General features: G+C 45.5%; 1 long non-coding RNA gene across 1 annotated transcript in view; it reads left to right on the forward strand.

Moving 5' to 3' along the window:
- LOC141567838 (uncharacterized) overlaps positions 1-19,677 on the forward strand; it is a 190,805-nt gene that overhangs the window by 133,268 nt on the left and 37,860 nt on the right. The window contains exon 3 of the long non-coding RNA XR_012490706.1: positions 19,117-19,215. This is a non-coding gene — a long non-coding RNA (uncharacterized LOC141567838). The remainder of the gene's footprint in view (positions 1-19,116; positions 19,216-19,677) is intronic.

Here is a 19,677-nt window from a genome sequence, read left to right on the forward strand (position 1 = left end):
TGCTGGCGGGAACACGTGTGCCTTTTGCAGATGTGTGAATAGTGCTTTGAACCGTGGATCCGCCACTTACTAACCACATGACTTTGAGGAGACTTGGGAAATCTGAAATCTAAGACAATGTAAATAAAAGACGGTGGAACAGAGGAGGTTTTTAAAGCAATAATATTCCTTTCTCATTCGAGCATCATCTTGGGTGTTAGGAAAGAGAAGAAAATTTGAGACACGATAAGTCAAATTCTAATAATGTTAAAAACGGACATTTATTGAGTGGTGTCGTGTGTGCGCCTCCTGAGATCCTGGACTCAAAGATCTGTGTAGTCAGCGTTACCACGGGCTCCTGATTCCACAAAAACAGACAAAATAGATGGAGATGTACTTTGGCATTGACAGGTTAACCGAGTTTTAATCCAAGGCTGTTACTATCAGCAAAAGTGCCAGATGATCCCCTCACTGAGGAGATGAAGATTGGGACGCTTGGCGCCTTAGACTTCCGTTTCCTCCTGAGCAAGTGTTTCTCCCTGTCGCCCTCTTTGTTACCGGAGCCGGTTTCCTCGTACAGCAAGGAGGTGATCACCTATAACTCATTGAATTAGTGCGGGGATCAATTAGATAATATATTTATAAAGCCTAGAGCACTACTTACTGAGCATGTAGTAGATACCCCACTCATATTAGTTTCCTTCCCACCCCCATGCCCCTGGGCCTGGTGGCTACTCAACAGGGCTTTAAAACAACATACTGTTAATACCACACCGAAAGAGGCCGAGAGCAAATACTATGGAATTACAGAGAAAAACAACGCTTAAACATAGAGGGAACTTAGAATTTAAGATGACAAACATGCAGATTGGCAAAGAAGTCAAGCATACACGAAGCTTAAAGTCAATTAACTTTCTTCCGAAGAAAACAACCACCTTTTCTAACCAGAGTAGGAAATTTTTCCTTTCAATCAGTCTCCATTCTTTTTTTCTTTTTTCTTTTTGGATAAGGTATTGAAACTTCCTTGTGGATAAAAATAACTAACACCAAAAATAACTAACCCTTGTTTCACATTTATGAAAAATGTCACACCAACCCTGTGAGGTAAGCAATTTGGTCCTCTCTGTTCCACAAGTGAAAAATGCAGAAATTAGGAGCTAATTTTCTTGCCCAAGACACACAGCTGAGAAAGTATAATGCTGGTACATACTGAGATGCCAGACTTCAAGAGCTTTTGAATCTACTACACAGGTATGTTTATATTATTCAGAATATTTAAACGAGTCCATAGGTACATATATACGTATATGTGACTGCGTACACATACGTTGTTTAGCATGAAGCCTGGCACACAGGAAGTGCTGCTCAGCACATGTTTCCAGATCTCCCTCCTTCAGGCATGTGGAAGAATCGCACTGCCCAGGACCCCTCTTACCGGTGATCAAAGCTTTGGCTTCAGCCAATGAAATGTGTCCATTCCAGAGGGAAACATTCCTTACACCACTGAGACCAAAACAATCCAGATAATGGCTGTCCCAACTGCCTGGGTACTAGAGACGTGTCACCATGAATCAGAAGCCCTAGAGAACTGTGGGTGTCCAAGAAGTACGAGAGAGAAGCAGACCTTTGCTGATTGAAGCCCTGGCATGTTGGGAATGCCTGCGATTGCACCATCACCTAGCCTTTCTTGGTTGATGCTTTTGTGGTCACTGCTGCTGCTGCTGCTGTTGTTACTATGACGATGATGATGATGGTGATGATGCCATCCCCACTAGTATTTGTGAGGAGAACGCAGAAATGCCCAGGGCAAGCCCGCCATGCTACATGTATGGGAGATTCATTATACAGACCGTGACATGGGATTCGAATCCCCTTTACCCACGGTCCACATAGTGACCCCAGATGGCCTCAAGGCAATCCCCAGAGGAGAAAGGAGAAGGGGTGTAGGCGAGGCCAAGACTGTTTGATCACACTCATTAATTCTGAAGTAAAAGTTGAGTTTATAGCACTATAAAATGCAGAAGTGCTCCCTTGCCTAACTCCTTAGGAGACAGGCCTGAATGTCGTTCTGGGTTTATTTCTCTGGGGAATTAACTGCTTAGATCCCTTCAAAGTTTAATTAAATTGTCACATAACACATAAAATAGCAAATAAAACAGGCTTTTCCTATGTCCTGGTGTTAATTTTATGTCATCAAAATTGTTTAGCTTGTTAGCTGCCGAGCTCCGGCTGCCCCGGCTGCCAATTAGGGGTTCTGTGTGAGCGCTTCTTCCCCATTTACATGCAGGCTCCGGCGGCACTCTTGTTAAACTTTTCATTTCCTTAGGGTTGCAACTACTAATTTTTTAATAGGTTCTTGGTCATTTAAGTTTTATGCTTTGCAGTTTTTGATAGCAGAAGAAAATTTATAAAGTTTGACTCAGGGAAAAAGTGTCAACAAGCTAAAATCTTCGTGGGAAGGGACGTGACAGATTATCGGCTCTAAGCAGCTTGCGTAGATGAAGCAACTGAGGGTCAGAGAGGTGACCTGTGCTGTCACAGTAACACAGTGAATGAATGCCAAGGATGGGGTTATAATCCAGGAAGGCAGGTTCTAAAGATGGTGACTTCGTGAACGTATGCCGCTGCCATTTTGGTTGATTTGCTCTTCTCCATTCTGAGGGTATCAGATAAAGACATTCTCCGGGTCTCATTGTGTCTTAGGCAGGCTGTTGATGCCATCATCTTTTTGTTGCTTTCCCAAGACTAGGCCCACTGTTAGGTAGGAACTCTCATCTATGCCCCATACTTCCTCTCTCTCCCCTTCCTCACAGCTCAGAGTTCATTAGAATGCAGAGAACTTCACGTCCCTCCTAGCGGGTAGCAGGCTTGGAACGAGCTCTTCAGGTCACCTGGCCCCAGGTGCTTCCCTACTCCTTCCATGGGAAAAGGAATGACTCACAATGGACCATTTAGCTGAGGACAGAGCCGCTGCCCCGAAAAGCCAGTGCAAACCTGGATGTCAGCTCTTGTCCCCTCTGCTCTGCCAGACACTGTACGTGAACAGCGCCTGTATTCCAAGGACTGAACAGGTGTCTTCTTGGTAGATCCTGCTTTCTCCACATGTGACCTTTCTTTGTGAGCTGGAAGGAGGAGTGAGGAGGGCTCATTTGGCTTGTGTTCAAACTGCATTCTTGAGTTTAGTTTTATCAAGGAGCCCCGAATACGGGGGAATGATGGGACCTGAAGTGGCCCAATAGTAAGTGATACTGTACTTTCGTCATCAAGTCCATTTTTTAAGTGGTTAGAAGCCAGTGGGAAGGAGGAGTGAGTGGTTGCCATCTACAGGGTCCTAACATAAATTCTTCTCTTCTTCATCCTTCCTACTTATTACATCCAAGATATTGATGGGTGGTTTAAATCCTTCAGTGTGTCCCCGAGACCTAAACTTGGGGTAAAATTGAAACTACTTAGAGTGATGGAAACCTGCTTTTCTTATATGGCCCTTCTCTCTTTATCTACTAGTCTCTCTCACCATCCCCCTCCTTTCAGCCTAAATCTCAGCTGTACAGAGCCGCTGGCAGTTCCCTCTGAAATACTGCAGTTCTGGGCCTCTGTGCCCAGAGTTGTCAGTCTGCATGGATTCTGTGCCCAGGCCCACTCTCCTCTATCCCAACTTCCACATTCATATGCTTCAGAGCTTGGCAAACTCCTATAGCTCCTTCCAGAACATGCCAAAATGTCACCCTCTCAATGGGAAGACCAGATTCCAAATGAATTGGTTAGTAATGATTTCAGCTAGGTTCAAGTAAAGAAAGACCACTTATGAGTGATTGAAGATTCCTCTTTCAGTTTCTCTCTTGTTAATTAAAGCTTTAATTTTTTTAACTTTGGCAAAAACACCTAACATAAGATTACTCTCCCAATCGATTTTTAAGTGTTTGATTACAGTTATCTATAGGCACATCGGATCTCTGGCACCTCTTCATCTTGCAAACTGAAATCTTATACACGTTCGCTAACACGTCCCGAATGCCTCCTCCCCCAGCTCCTAGTAACCACAATTGTATTCTTTGCGTCCATAAGTCTATTTTAGATGCTTTGTGTAAGTGCAATTGTGCAGTAATTATTCTTCTGTGACTGGCTTATTTCATTTAGCACAAGTTTTTCCCGGTTAATCTGTGTTTTTGCAAATGGCAAGATTTTCTTTTTAAAGGGTGAATAATATTCCACAGTATGTGTACAGACCACATTGTCTTTATCCATTCATTTCTGGATGGATATTTGGGTTGTTTTCATATCATGGCTGTTGTGAATAATGCTGCAATGAATAGGGGGTGTAGATATCTCTTCAAAATCCTGAGTTTAACTTTTTTGGATAAATACCCAGAAGTGGGATTGCTGCATTATGTGGTCATTCTATTTTTAATTTTTTGAGGAACTCCTATACCATTGTCGATAATGACTGTATAATTGTACATTCCCACCAATGGTGTATAAGTATTCCAGTTTCTCTCCACATTCTCATTGTCTTTTGACTTTTTTTTTGTTAACAAACATTCTAATAGGTGTTAAGTAGCATCTCATTGTGATTTTAATTTGCATTTCGCTGATGATTAGTGGTGTTGAGCATCTTCGCATACACCTGTTGGCCATTATTTGCATGTCTTCTTTAGAGGAACATCTCTTCAAGTCCTCAGACAATTTTTTTAATCAGGTTATTAATTTCTTTGCTATGAGTCGTAGGAGTTCCTTGTACATTATGGAACTTAATATGGTTATTACATATACGGTTTGCAAATATTTCCTCTGTTCCATGAGATGTCTTTTCTCTTTGCTGTGCAGAAGCTTTTTGGTATGATGTAGTCCCAGTTGTCTAAGTTAGTTTTTTTTGTTTTGTTTTTGTCTGTGCTTTTGGTGTCACACCCATGATATCAAGAAGCTTTCCTCTCTGTTCTGTTTCTAGTAATTTTACAGTTTCAGGTCTTACATTTAAGTCTCTTACATATCCATTTTGTGTTGACTTCATATGTGTGGTATAAGACAAGAGTCCAACTTTACTCTTTTGCATGTGGACATTCAGTTTTCTCAATACCATTTGTTGGAGAGACTATCCTTTCCCCATTGCATATTCCTGGCGTCCTTGTCCAAGATCAGTTGGCCCTATGTGCATGGGTTTATTTCTGAGCTCTCTATTCTGTTCCACTGTCTTAATGCCAGTACCGTACTCTTAATTACTTTAACTGTAGAAACAAATAGCACCTCTTACTTTCCCCTTCTATTTTTGGAGTCAAATTATACCCTGGACCTGAATGGCTTGGCGTGTCACTTTAATTTAGTGAGTATTCTATTGAGATAGAGTGGTGGTAGCCCAGATTGTGACAAAGTCCTCACTCATCCCTATTTTTGAACAGAAAAGATAATACTCTGAATGTCACAAAGACGAACTTACGTATAACATCGTAAAGATATTCATTGATTTTATTCAACAAATGTGTAATAAGCACCTACTTCCTGTCAAGATTTCTGCTATTTCTTGAGGATCTGAGGGTGATTAAGATATGTTCCTGCTCCTACAAAGTTCACAAATTGGAAGAGACAGAGCTGAGATCAATATGATACAATGTAATGGAGTGACGAACAAAATTCAATAGGACCAGAAAGAAAAGAGAACGTCGGCCTCCTTAGGGTAGGTAGAGATTTTTCAGAGAGGAACTAGACCTCAGTTTCGACCTTGAAGGAGGAGTAACAATTTGTGAAGTGGAGAGGAAACGATAATGCCCTCCAGACATCTGAACATGAATTAATGCTAGTGGGGAACACAACTGGGGGAATGGTGTCAAAAGAATATTTTTCAATCCAGGATCCAAAAGCCTTTGCTAACTGTTCAAAGACCCAGTTCTGTAATAGCCAACGTGAAGCTTTAGCAAAGATCTCTATTAAGATGGGAAATCTGTCCTTTTCAGCAGTTATTTTCAGCAACTTCTGAAGTGAGGGTGCTGCTAACTGGTACTGGAAACAGAGTTCTCTCTTGGTGTCATACTTGTACACTCTTCGATGCGCTTTCCTTGTGTTACCTAATTTAATATTCACAAACCAACCTGTAGGGTAAATACTGTTGTTCAATCAGTTGTTTCTTAATTAAAACCCTTGGGTCTAAGTCAACAGATAATGGAGAGTGTTGCTGATTATTGGAAAAGCAACGATCATTGGAGGGCTATGAGAAGAAACAGAGGTGATGTGGCTGGTGGAAGAGTTGCTATGGACAAGGAGATCTCAGAAACGTGTCCGCAGCAGTGAATCCCCTGCCAGAGCTGGGTGACCGCATCCTATGAGCTGCTGTGCTTTGGCATGAAGTTTTCACAAGAAGAGCTAAGTTCATAAAAGTTCATCTCCTCATCATCCTGCTAACTGGACCTCATTGGTGTGCCTCCCAAGATTGATTCCACCTCGCCTCATCTCTGGGCCTGCCTCCAAGCTGCCATCACGACGGGAGCCATAGTGGCCCCAGCACCTGAGTCAGACCCATCCAGACTCACCATGGCTCTGGCTTCTTCTGTCACTTCCAGATTCAGATGTAGGACCAAGGCAAGTGCTGGCCCCAATCATGGCTCCTGCACCTTGGTATGTGGCTACTGATTTGGTGAAATTTCTCCTCTATGCAATCAGTAAAGAGAATCATAAACAGTTTACATTTACATGCAAGGGCAGCAGTCTACCACCTGCTCTCTCAAGGTGATAACTTTACACGTCTCTGTTGAAAATATTCTACAAGGACCTTGATCATTGAAGCATCCCTCTGGCATCAGATTGGTTCGCTATATTACTGGCATCATGCTAGTAAGACTGGGTGAGCAGGGGGTGGCAAGTACTGTAAGTGGCCCCACAAGTTACATGGGAGCCATAAACCCCATAATGATTCAATGGACCTGCCACGCTGGTAAATTTCTAGGGGCCCAGTATGTTGGAGTGTATCACAGCTTCCCCTTCCAATGAGAAGACAAGTGTTTTCCAATTTTCATTTTCTATCACTAAAAGTTCATTAAGGGCAGCATATATTGCCCTCGGGAAGCTTGTTCTGATACAACAATTGAGTGATTCAAAAGTTTCCACTTCTAATTGGGGGCCAGAGAAAGAGAGGGCTTTGTAGCAGGTCCAGAAATCGGTATCAAGTTCTTGCTCACTTGAGCTTTACGACCTGGCAGACGCCATGTTGCTGAGGTCTCCACAGCAGACACCCGTGGTGTGTAGAGTCTCTGATGAGCCCCATTAGGAAAGTCACAGTGCAGAATCCTAGGATTCTGGAGTGATGCCATCACCTCTGCAGCCGAGAAATCCACTCCATCTGAAAAACCAGCTCCTGACAGTAGAGATTGGGCATGTGGCCATGAAACACCAAGTGCTGATGCTCTCCGACCTGCCCATTATGGGCTGGGGACTGTCACATCCATAGGTGTCATAGGTGTGGGCAGGTGAGCAGTGATGCATTGCATGGCGCATAGTGTGTTTTCAGAACGGGGCTGGAGCAGATCCAGAGGGTATGAGAAAATGTCAGAAAGATGACCCAGACACTCGTGCCACCTTCTACTGACCTGTACCCCTTCTGGATCTCACAGTGCTCTCATAGGGAGGGAGTAGGGTCCCTGTGATCAACAGACAGGCAAGGAAAGGACTTAGCTGCCTCCTTACAGCCTCACCTTGTGGTGGCCCTGAAAGCTGCAGAGAAGAAGCAGATGGGCAGATATATGACAGTGTACCCACTTTACTCTCAGGGAGGGGAGGACACTGAGGCATGGATATACACAGAGTCCTGGTGAGTGGTTAATGGCTTGGGCAGTTGGTCAGGAGCTTGGTAGGCATGTGACTAGATGGTTAGGGAAAAGGAAATCTGGGAAATATGTATGCAAATGGATCAATGGGACTGGTTACAAAATAGGTGGATCTTTGTATCTCCAATTAATGCACAGAGCTCATCTGCCATACCAGAGGCACTGAACAGTCCAATGAATGGAATAACTTATCCTGCTGCTGGCAGCCAGCCTCTTCCCTTCAGCCACCCCAGTGCTTGTGCAATGGACCTGTGAACATATTGTTTATGGTGGCACAGATGGGGTTTATGTATAAACCTAACAATATGGGTCTCCTTTATGGAAGATGATCGTCACTGACTGTTGGATGTCCCACATGCCAGCAGAGACCAACCCAAATCCTCTATGTGGCATCATTCTTCAGGGACGTAAGTGACCACTAAATGGGAAGTTGATTACATCAGACACCTTCCACCCTGAAAGAACAGTGATTTGTCCTCACTGGCATTGATGCAAACTCTACATCTTATTTTCCTTTCCTGACTCCAGTGCTCCTTTAGTATCACCATCCCAGCATTTGTACAAACTTCCTGACCCATGTCACCCCACACAGCATTGTCACAGACCAAGGAAGTCGTTTAATGTAAAGAGGCAACGGCGGGCCCATAGCCATAAGCTTTCCTGTCTAACTGTGTGTACCATCACTCAGAAGCCAGGGGTCTGAAAGAATCATTGCTGAAGAGCTCAAAGCCGCAGCTAAGACACCAAGCTGGAGACGACACTTGTGGCATTTGAACTCTGACTTTCTAAGATGTACTCAGATGTTAAATTAAGAGTTGGCAAACCACCGTCTGCATGCCAAATCTGACCCAATGCCTTCTCTGTAAATAAAGTCTCACTGAAACAGCCATGCACATTTATTTGAGTTTTGCCTGTGGTTGCTTTAACACTAAAATGGCACATATGAGTATCTACAACACAGATGGTAAGGCCCACAAAGTGTGAACTGCTTACTGCTGGGACTCTATTAGGCAGAAATAAAAATGAGCTTTGAGATCAGACACATCTCCTCTCAATACTTGGTTCCGCCATCTGCTTCGCCTGACCAAGCCACTTACCCTCTCTGAACCTCAGTATCTTTCTCTGAGTAATAGAAATAATCATATCTGTTTAATAGGGTCGCTTTTAAAAGACAGCACAGCCAGTACATCATTTAGTGCATGGCAGGTAGTTGGTAAGTGTTAGCTTTCCCAGCTTTGGGTCCTAACTCCTAGGTATCACAAGAGCTGTGACTATCTTAAAACCAGCCTCTCTAGCTTCTACTTTTTGTTTCAATTCTAGACGGAGAAACCATATATCAAAAGGGACCAATGGTGACTGCCAGGGACAATACATTTTCAGAATGGCTTCCACATGGCAAGGGACTGACGTCTCTGGCACCAGGTGGCCCATTTCTGCACAGACGCTTGTCACATCTCAGAGAACTTATGTCATTCTTCAGAACTGTCTTGCCAGGGGATGCCTTCCACATGTGGCTTCTACCTCTGCTCTTCTTTTGGCAGAAGACGAATGAGAAAATATAATTCATAACCATTTTCACACATTACGGAAAAAGCAGCTTGGTGTTTAATTTGGCAATCCTGCCCAGTGAACTTCCCCTGCATCTTACGATCAAGTTCTGTGACTGAATTGTCATTTCCAACCGTCTGTGTGGGATATTCTTTCCCATTGAATCCAGGAATCTATCTACATAAGTATGAATATTAACATGCAAATGCATGGAAATTAGGCCCAAACGGGGCTAAATATAGGGTTGTAAAAGAAAATTAACTTGTATATGTGAGCATATAAAAATGCTCTATATGAAAAAGGCATTTAGTTATTGTTCTCTACATTCATGGAATCTACTCTGGAGGAAATTGCCTACCACAAGAGAGATTTTAATTAAACATGGGGAAGAACTACTTGATTTTCTCAGAGCAGGTAGGTAAACAAAAATCTAGAATGGCTACTGAAGAAAATGTAACATCTCTCCCCAGTCTGTTTAGCCAGAACATAGAAAATGTTCAGACATTAGTAAGCCTGGAGTCGTGAAGAAAGAAAAGATGGCTTCCATTCACAAGAGAGAGATCTAAACACTTATGCGTTTCAAGCCCTCCCACTACCCTATTTTATATGTAAGGAAACTAAGGCCCAGGAAAGTGAAGTGGGCTTCTCCCCTCAGGACTTGTGCTGTCCCCATGCTGATGGAAGGTTCTGGAATGAGATACCTGGGGAAAAGCAGAGTGATACGAGGGAACAAGGGAGAGTGAGAACTCTGTTGGGTAGAGAGAGGTCTTTTGACAATCCCTCTGTACTGTCGTCATCAGAGTGCCTATTAGCATTCACCCCAGTCTGCGGCGAATTCTTGCCAATCTGGCCAATATCCCCAGTTTGAGCCTAGATACCAGAGCTCACCACACTGGGGCAATGCTTCTGCTGTGTCACTCCTTTCGCTGCCATAACCCTTTGAGGAGGAGACCAGAGGGGCCCTCGTTGGACCTGCACAATGGACCTCATCTGTCCTCTTAGATGGGAACTTGTTTATGGAGAGGGGTAAAGAGTTGTGCCTTATTCATTCATGTAGCCTGCTCAGAACACTTAATACAGAGCTTTTTAAATAGTGGATTTTTAAACAAATGCCCCCACACATCCCATAATTAACACACTCAGCCTTTCCTGGGCTTCCCGGAAATTAATACCATCCAGGGAAGGTCAGCATCTTTCAACTGTAAGCCAGTCAGCATGCCTTACCAGACTTCCTGCCACTGTGGAGCTGAGGTCATCTAATGCAGTCCCATCCCAGCAGGCAGAGCCACTTTGCTTCCAAGTTCCTTTCTTTGTCATTTGTCCCTTTGCCTTCCGATCAGCTAAGCTTCCAATACCTTCCTATCTCCATTGCCTTCCCATTTAAGAAGCAAAGCATGGCTGAGTTTATCTGAAGCCCAGATGGTGTCTGCCTTTTCCCTCCAGGATAAAAAAGTCCAGTGACTTAAAGGAGTGAAACAAAAGTTCAACGAAGAGGGTCTGTGGGGAGGTAAAGAACACAACCAAAGTGTGCCACACTGGACGTGCCTGACAGACGCCCCTCTCCATCCTTTCGTGTGTCAGAGAGATGATGCTCTGATTTATGGAAGTTTTCTGGATGGACACAGAAGAATGAGAAGAATTTTTTAGGAAGATGCCAGGGAGGAGGGAGGCAAGGCAGGCAGAGGCCCTGGGGTGTGCAGAAGGGGGTGCTGTTTGGGGAGCTGTTTGGGGAGCTGAGCATGTCCTCCTAATAGACTGTGTCTGGATCGCATCCTTCATACCACTTCTCAGAACTGTTGTATTTGAGCCACACTGCCAAAGAGATGGCTGGGTCACAGGGGGCTTCTGAATCTACCCTCTCTCTTTCATTTACAACGGAGCAGGGAATACCTTTGCCGGCCCAAGGAAACAGTTCCTGCCTGGGCCTGCTTACTTTCCATGAGGACACGAGAGGCTAGAAGGGCAAGAAAGAGAAACACCTGAGCTCCTGCCCTTACGGCAGAAGAGCCTGTCCCCTGGCCCAAGGTCACCCAAAGTTTATCTTGGGTTCTGACTAATCCAGTTCTTCCTCCTCCCTTGCCAAATACGGTGGTCAGGGAGTGGGTGGGCAGAGGCTAGCCTTGCAGGAGACAGATGGCTGAGAGCCCATGTCCACCAAAATTGACATCCAGAGGAATGCAACTTAGACAACTTTGTACATAGAAATAGTAAAACAAAATAATAGCAATAATAGCTAACATTTATTGAAGCAAGATTGAGGCATGCATTGAAAAGCATCTAGCGTATATCTATTTTACATATTTATTTTAACCCTCATAACAACTTCATGAGAGCTGCATAATTAATTAACCCCCATTAGATAGATAAGGAAACTGAGGTCCATTAAGTCTCTATGATCTGTGATCCAGAGAAGTACAGAATGATCTGGAAATCCATATAGGTGTGATCATGAGTGCATGTGTGTGCAGAAGGTCACGTGACCCAATATAAAGGGAACACAGAAATACAATAAAAATAGTGACCTTGGAGTCATCCCTGACCACTCTTTCTTTCATTTTGCACACGCACGCCGTGAGAAAATACGTTCAGTCCTACCTTAAACACATTTGCGTATTCTGATCACCTCTCCCTACCTTCCCAGTTACGACTCTGGCCCAGGTTACCCTCATCTCTTGTCTGGATCTGCGGTGCCTCCTAATTGGTCTCTTTGCTTCCACTCTGCCCCTCTTCAGCCTACTTTCAACCCAGCAGGCAGAGCCAGCCTGTTAAATGTAAGTCAGTTCATATCACTCTTCTGTCTGCTGGAGACGCTCCGGTGGTTTCTTATCTCACCCCGACTAAGATCAAAATCCTTCCAATGGCCAAAAGTCCTCTACAAGCTGACCTCCAGTTTCCTGCCTGACTTCATTTTCTATTTTTCTGTCCTTTCCTTTGCCACATTCCAGATGCACGGGTGTCCTCCTCATCCCTGGAATAAGCCCGCACTCCCCTTCCTCAGAGCCTTCGCCTGACTTGCCCCATCCCCTACCCATTTTGCCTAGGTGGACCATTTTTATTCCAACAAAAGTCTTATGTTTTCAAAATACCCAAAGGGGACATTGGAACATCTCCCTAAGACTAAGACTAGTCTTTTGTCTCTTTGGCCTCTCCCATAACAAGAGTTTCCTGTGATTCAACACACTGGTTGGTGCTATCTATACGGCAGAGAAAGAGAAGGTGGGTGGACTGCCTGCGGGAGGCCTCGTCTTTGCTTTCCTCCTGTCCAGTCTTCTTCTTTCTCCTCTTCTGCTGCTGGAGATGCTCCCACAGCTCCCCTGTGCCCACAGCATAAGACCCCCACTCTTCAACTTGCATTAAAGGGCCCTTGCCCTTTAAAGCCCTCAACTTGAACTTGTCAGACTCACCTTGTAATACTGCCCTCCACCTACTCAGTGCTCCAGCCAAACTCCCGTTCTGAAATCAAACACAGAAAAATGACTAGTTCTGCAAGTGATTGGATAGGAGAGGTTAAGGTGATAGGATGGTCAAAATGAACCGCCAAAGATGAAGCTAAATAAAGCCTGTAATCACTATCAGTGTAAGATTTCTCATGGACCAAAAAACAGAAAAGAGAGAGAGAGAGAATAACACCTGACCCCTCCAAGTGTGATATGAGATGTTGTATTTCATAGACTAAAACACACTGAAATAGCAATGTGAAAGCGTCACCACTTGTGAAGCCTTTCTAGGGTAACAAACTCAGGTATATCCAATGGCACTGCTTTTTCCCCTGCGTGACATACTGTCTAGAAACACGAATTCAATGCAGGGTCTGTATGACACAGATTGAGCAGTGGCAGATCGAATGCAGAGATTGAAAGTTCCACCCCAGTGTCTGAAAAGTTAGCTCCATCGTTCGTTCTCTCGTTGGCATTTCTGAAGAGGCCTCATTTGGCAGATGAGCCACTGGAGACCAGCCTGGAATGATCATTCACTTGCTCCAGCCAGCAGCTCATTTTGGTTTGTTTGTGTTTGCCGTTGGTGTAACCTAACAGTTGTCACCTAATTGATTCCATGTATATCCACTAGGAATGCTTTTGTCTGCAGGTAATAGAATAGCCATCTTAGAGTGGCTCTGAGCAACAAAGAAGACATTAAATTATCTCCTGGAACCAGAAGGCCAGGGCTTTTGTTCCGTGGCCTAACTGGGTTGGCAGAGACTCAGATGCTAATCTTCTCGGTCAGCTCTCCTCAGGGCTTTGACCTTTTCTTTCTCTTTGTTCATTGCCTTGTGGTCCCAAGAAAAAGGGAGGAGTTGCTAAATGCTTTCTATTTGAAGCCTCTGTCTTTTTATTTGGAAATACAGCCCCTTACAGATTCCCCGTTATGTCTCATTGGGCAGATCTGTGTTCCATAGTCCGCCAAACACTGGCAAAGAATATGAGACTTCCATGGGCTGGGGTGGCACTTGCTTTCCCCCAAATGACCACACAAATGCTGCTAGTCGGGCTGAGACTAGAACTTGGGTCTCTTAATAACTCCCAACAGTGATGACAGTGTCACCTCCGCCATCGAAGCCCGGCCGTGAAACCCATCAGCAAATTGGGAGCTCTACCCAGAAGGCCGTGCTCATTGTTCACCGAGGCGGTTTTGAGACCCTGTTCTCATGTACAGATAGAAAGGAAATGTTTGTCCCAACGTGCTTTTCCAAGCCAAACGCTCTCCATAAGTCCTCTCTCCAGTTGAATGGGAAAGCAGTGATTTGGAGCATGGTGACGCTTGGCCTAAATGTTTCACAGAGGTTTGCCTCCATCATAAGAGTCTCAGCCTCCCTCACCATCCATATCCAGCCCTGCCAGGTCCAGTCACCAGCTGTCCTTTCTGAATGGAGCCAAGCTGAATGTCAACACAGGGACAGCTGAGGTGGATGGAATGAGAGCCTGAATGTGGAGTCCGGGCTGGGTTCAGTGCCAGTCTCTGCCACTGTCACCTCTGTGAACGGCAGCCATTGTGCATGAATGGAGGAGCCTCTTCAGGACGGGACCCTGCCATGATTACCCTAGCTTCAGTCCATGCCACAAGCCTGGTGCACTGGTGGACCAGTCAATTTAGGTGTTCATTCCATCCATCCACCTCTCATTCTTCAGTGCCGAGTCCTAGCCAGGTGGTGGAGCTCCACCCAGGTCCTCAGAGCATGCTGTCGAGCCAGCAGGGATACAGACCAGGAAATCAGCAGTTAACAGTAGAGAACCATAGGTGTCCCTATGGTGGTGGTGGAGGGGATACCGTGGGAGCACCTAGCAGGGACAGTGGTTAGAAGTCCAAGAAACCCTCACTTAGGAGGGACGTGTAAGCTGGGCTTTGAAGCATGAGTCCAAATTAGCCAGGGGGAGGGGGAGGGGAGAAGAGCATCCCAGGGGAGGGAACAAAGACTTGAGCACAAAAGAGAACTTCGTGCCTTGGAAGAAAAAAGTAATTCAAAAGGACTGGAGTATAAAGTACATGAGCACTTGGAGTTGAGAATCGGGGCAAAGGGGGGGTCTGGTGTTAGAAGTGAGACTAGCAAGACATAGGACTGGAGAAGCAGACAAAACCAGGTCAGAAAGGTCCTTAGAAGCCCTGCAAAAATGTTTGTTCAGTGTCAAATGCAAGGAAGGGCTTTAAGCAGAGGAATAAAATATTATTTACGGTTTTTAAAATGTCAATTTGGTTGCTATGTCAAGAATGGATTTGAGGAGACCAAGACTGGTGATACGAAGATTAATTAAAAGGCTATTAAAGTTGTCCAGGCTAGAAATGATGGAAGGAAACTGTGAGATGGAAACGACACTACCTGACCCATCTATTTCACTGGCATGCTTTTCATTCATTCCCTCAGTCACTGACAAGCTCACTCATTCCACCATCATTTGCTGAGCTCATGTGTCCCCGGCTTCCTACTACAGGGTGGGTAGGCTCCCATCACGGCCACCAAAGACTCAAGTCTAGTGGAGGAGACAGACGGGGCAGCCAACCATGGAGTTAGTGTGGTGACATTAAAGAGTAGAGTGGGCCTGCGAGTATTTGGTTTGTCTTTGCTGATCTAGCTTGCCTTTTCCCTTTCTCTTGGTAACAGAAGCTCTCTCTTTCCTGTGAGAAAATCCATTCTATGTGGTTGCATGAAGATAAGCAAGCACATTTATTCCCTTGATCACCAGGGACAGCCAAGCCCCCAGCGTGAGCCTTGGCGCATATACACTGGAAGGGTCTTCTCTTCAGGATCGTGACTTGTAAAGATTCCGTGTTGCCAAGGGCCAACTTGCCACCACACTTACAGACCTGCTGAGATCGGAGCTGGGGAAAGCGAGCCAAAAGCTCCAGAGAAATGACATCAATGCCCTAGTTATAACGTTTCCACCTTAAAATAACCTCCGCCATTACCTTTTCCTCATTATATAAGCCAACAAGTTCCCTCTTCTGACTGTGCAAGTCAGAGTCAGGTTTCTGTCACTTACACCCAGAAGGATCCTGATATAAATAAACTCACGAGCAGAAAGAGGAAGGGGAATATAAAGTTGCTTGGAGAAAAATGAGTTTCCCAGATCTGGAACTTGAGCTGGATGATAAGAGTGATAGGAGAGCATCAACCAAGTGGAAGGGGTAGAAGAAGACATTGCAGGCAAGGAGGAATGGAACATACAGAACCTGAAGGCAGGAAGGCCCAGGGAATGTCAAGGGGACCCCATGTACTTCAGTGTCGTAGCCCACAGTGTCGTCTACGGGCAAGTGCGTATGTAGAATAGGTGGTGGGGGCAGGGCGGGCGCGGGGGCTTTAGGGGAGGTCCAGGGATGCCGCCTCCGTCTGTGCCTCCGCACCTCCCAGAACCCAGACCTGTGCACTGAGGGCGGCCTTGCTCTCAGCTGTGCCCCTGGAAGTGACTATCAGGGTAACCTGGGCTTGTGGCCTCTCCGCCTTCCGTCTCCGATCTGTTCGTGTGTCACCAAGCCTTTTCATGACATCCCCTAGACTTCCACTTTTTCTTCCTCTCCCTGTTCTCTGAAATCCTTTAGGACTTCACACACACATACACACCCGTGCACACACACATGTGCATACACCACACACACACACACGCACACACACACACCACATTCACACATACACGCACCCCACTTGGAGTAGTCTCCTTTGATCTTACCAGGCAGGGTTTGCACCTCTTTCCCTGAGCCGCACACCCGTAGAACAGGCTTCTGGTGAGCACTTACTTCCTTCTGCCTCCCGTGACACACACGTTGTAGGGCCCAGGTGTTGTGAGTTCTCGGAGGACAAGGGCCTTGGCTGCTCATTTGGGAGGAGGCTAGCATGTACCTGGCCACAAGAGGTGTCCAGTCAGGGCTTTTTAAAATGGCGTAAGTGCTGACAATAAAATTGCAATGGGCTCAGAGAGTTTTGATTTGAGCTCCAAAGCAACACCAACAATAAAAAAATCCAAGCCCTAAGAACATATTTAAACTTTCTGGGTTGGGAGATAGTTACAGATCTTCAACTTCTGAAGTTTTCCATTCAACTAGAGAAAAGTATGAGACCCGTTTTGCTCACAGTATTTCAGCTTGACAGTTTCTGGGCTCGGAGTCTATGAAGGAACTTAAATAATGGAAAGGGCCCACTCACCAGGCCTTTGGAGCAAGCTAAAGAGAGGTGCAGGGGCCTGACCGCCCCACTCGTGTGCTTCTGGGACTGTTCACAGTGCCAAACAGTCATGTTAAAGGGGAAGAAACTCGGTCACTGTGCTCCAAGTTTGCAAAAATATCCCTACCTCCTGGACATTCTGAAGCCATCATTGGGAAGCCCAGGTGACTTGTCACCTCTCAGGCAGATGTGGTGTCAGGCAGGCTCGATTTATGAAAGATGGATCTGCCACTATGGCTGCTCATTGATCAGACAGGAGAAAACAGGAAATGGATTCCTGGGGTATAAAGTCTGAAAATACACATCCTGAAGCCTGCGAGATGGAGGGCTGTCCTGTATCCCTTCTGCGCAAGATGTAAAACTCATCCAGGTTCAGGAGAGCACCTTGGTGGCCTGCGAAACCCACAGAGTGCTCTAAGGGGTTGATAGACGCAAGTCGTCGAGGCTGTGCTCACCAGGGCTGCCCACGGAGTCAACTTCTCGGACCAAGACCGAGAGCCAAAGCACAGGACTTTAGGAACTACAACCCAGGCTCTAAAAGAATATCCCCAGAACTTTCAGGAAAATAGTGATGATGTTTACATTGCAAAGTAAAGTTTAAAATAATGCTGCAAGAGCACCTAGCGTAGGAGACCAACTATACACACACACAGATGCATATTTTTGTATCATACACGTAAGTGTGTGTTTCTGTGTGTGTCATTGCCCTTTTTGTGGATCTGGGCTGGGGACACTGTCACGAGGAAGACTTCTTTGGCAGTTGACTCAGTCCAGGTTCTGGCCACAGCCTTGCAGGTCCAGACGAAAACTATTCTCACCTTCTCAGAGGGGGTCCAACATGAGTGGTAGCCTGGCGCTGACTAAATTAGCAGAAGAAGAACAATGTATGAATTCAAAATGTAGGTTTCATTTTAGCAACCAGAATCCTTGTGTCTCTCACCCAAGACATTCTTGAGATACAGGGAGTGTCATTATAATAAGCAGAAGGCTGATGACTGTCTCAGGTAGGACTCTTTCATTTGCAGATGCTGAGATCCTGATCCAGAGTAACTTAAGCCATGGTCTCGTGTAACTGAATGTTTCCAAAGACTATTTCAGGCCTGGCTTGTTCAGGGATTGGACCTGGTCACTTTCTCTTCATCTCTCAGCTTTACCTTCCTCTGCATTGGTTCCTTCCTCAGACAAGCTGTCCCCTTTTAGACACAAGAAGTTGCAGCACCTTCAAATCTTATGTCCTCTTAAATTAAATGCTGCAGTTAAACAGTGAGTTCCCTTTCCAGAATTCCATTTCTTTCTTTTTTCTTTCCTTCCTTCCTTCCTTCCTTCCTTCCTTCCTTCCTTCCTTCCTTTCTTTTTTTTTGCCTCTGGTTGTACTATGTGCCCATCTTGAGTCTGACAAAGTGCCCAGGGAACAGTAACACCCAGCTGTGCCTGGTCCCAGGAGCTGAGAATTGAGCCCCAGCCATAGTGGAATAAGTGTAGTAACTGTCCCTGGAACTAAGGATGCTGGGTGATCACAATCAATGAATGTCAAGGTCACTGTGACAGAGCATGTTCCTGGGCACTTGTGTGCAGTGCTGACTGTTCTCTTGCTGACAGGCTCATTCTGGACATAGATGAGTATTCGGAATCAGCCATAAGCAAATCACTACTCTTGGTGATGTCAGAGACATTCAACTCTAGAAAGATCTATTGACTATGCCACTGCCACCTGAAAACACATAATGCTGACATTAAGTATGTGGAAAATAAACAGTGAGAAAGGCTCTGCTACATATTAATAGACTATCACCATCTGTGTTACCTACCCATTAGTCTGGTTATGTTTGCGAAAAGTTTAATTTCTTGTCCCTGTGAAACTTTGATTCATCATGTAAAACGAAAGAAGGGAAACAGGGAGGGAGGGAGGGGAGAGGGAGGGAGGGAAGGAAAGAGGGGAGAGGGAAGGAAGGAGGGAAGATTCTTAAAAATGGGGGGGAAAAACACTCCAAAGGCAAAAATCATTTTAACTGATTGCTATGTAGTAGAACAATTGAGAACAGTACAGAGACTTAGAGCAAAATGCACACTGACACACATTGCACACACTCATTTATCCACTTAAAATACATGATTTTGGCCCCATCTGTGCAGGTGCTGGGTGGCGCAGAGATGAGTCATGCAAGATTCTGCCGGTAAACAGCACACGGGCTAGTGAGGACAGCTCACATCCGACTGCTTGTTATCAGCATGGTAAGTCCTGCCATCGCGGTGCGTCAGGACCCAGGAGTCAGAGGGGTGGGCCACAGCCTCCACGGTGATGGGGCGGGAGAGCTGAGAAACTCGCAGGGAAAATGTCTGGGTTGGGTTTTCAAGGATGCTCACCATTCCTCCCAGAGGACTGGGTGGTGGTGCTATGAAGGTGAACACAGTGAAGGGGAATAAGGCCCTGTCTGTGGCCCGGTGAGGGGCTGCATGTCTGAGCGCCTCAGTTTATAGAATGCAAGTGAAGAGGACAGAGAACTACCCTTATGCAGTGCCCGGGGTCTTATTACGAGTTGGGCCAGCCAGTCAGTGCCTGGTAACAGTCTGCAGGGCAGTAACTATCACGGGAAACATAACTTAGACAAAATGTGGTTGATCAAAAGGGGAAGAAGTATTTTGATAAGACATTTAAGGGACCGATGGAGAGTGAACCCGCCCCAGGGAGCTTGA

This window comes from Rhinolophus sinicus, linkage group LG12, assembly GCF_036562045.2.
Source record: "Rhinolophus sinicus isolate RSC01 linkage group LG12, ASM3656204v1, whole genome shotgun sequence".
Classification (NCBI taxonomy): Eukaryota; Metazoa; Chordata; class Mammalia; order Chiroptera; family Rhinolophidae; genus Rhinolophus; species Rhinolophus sinicus.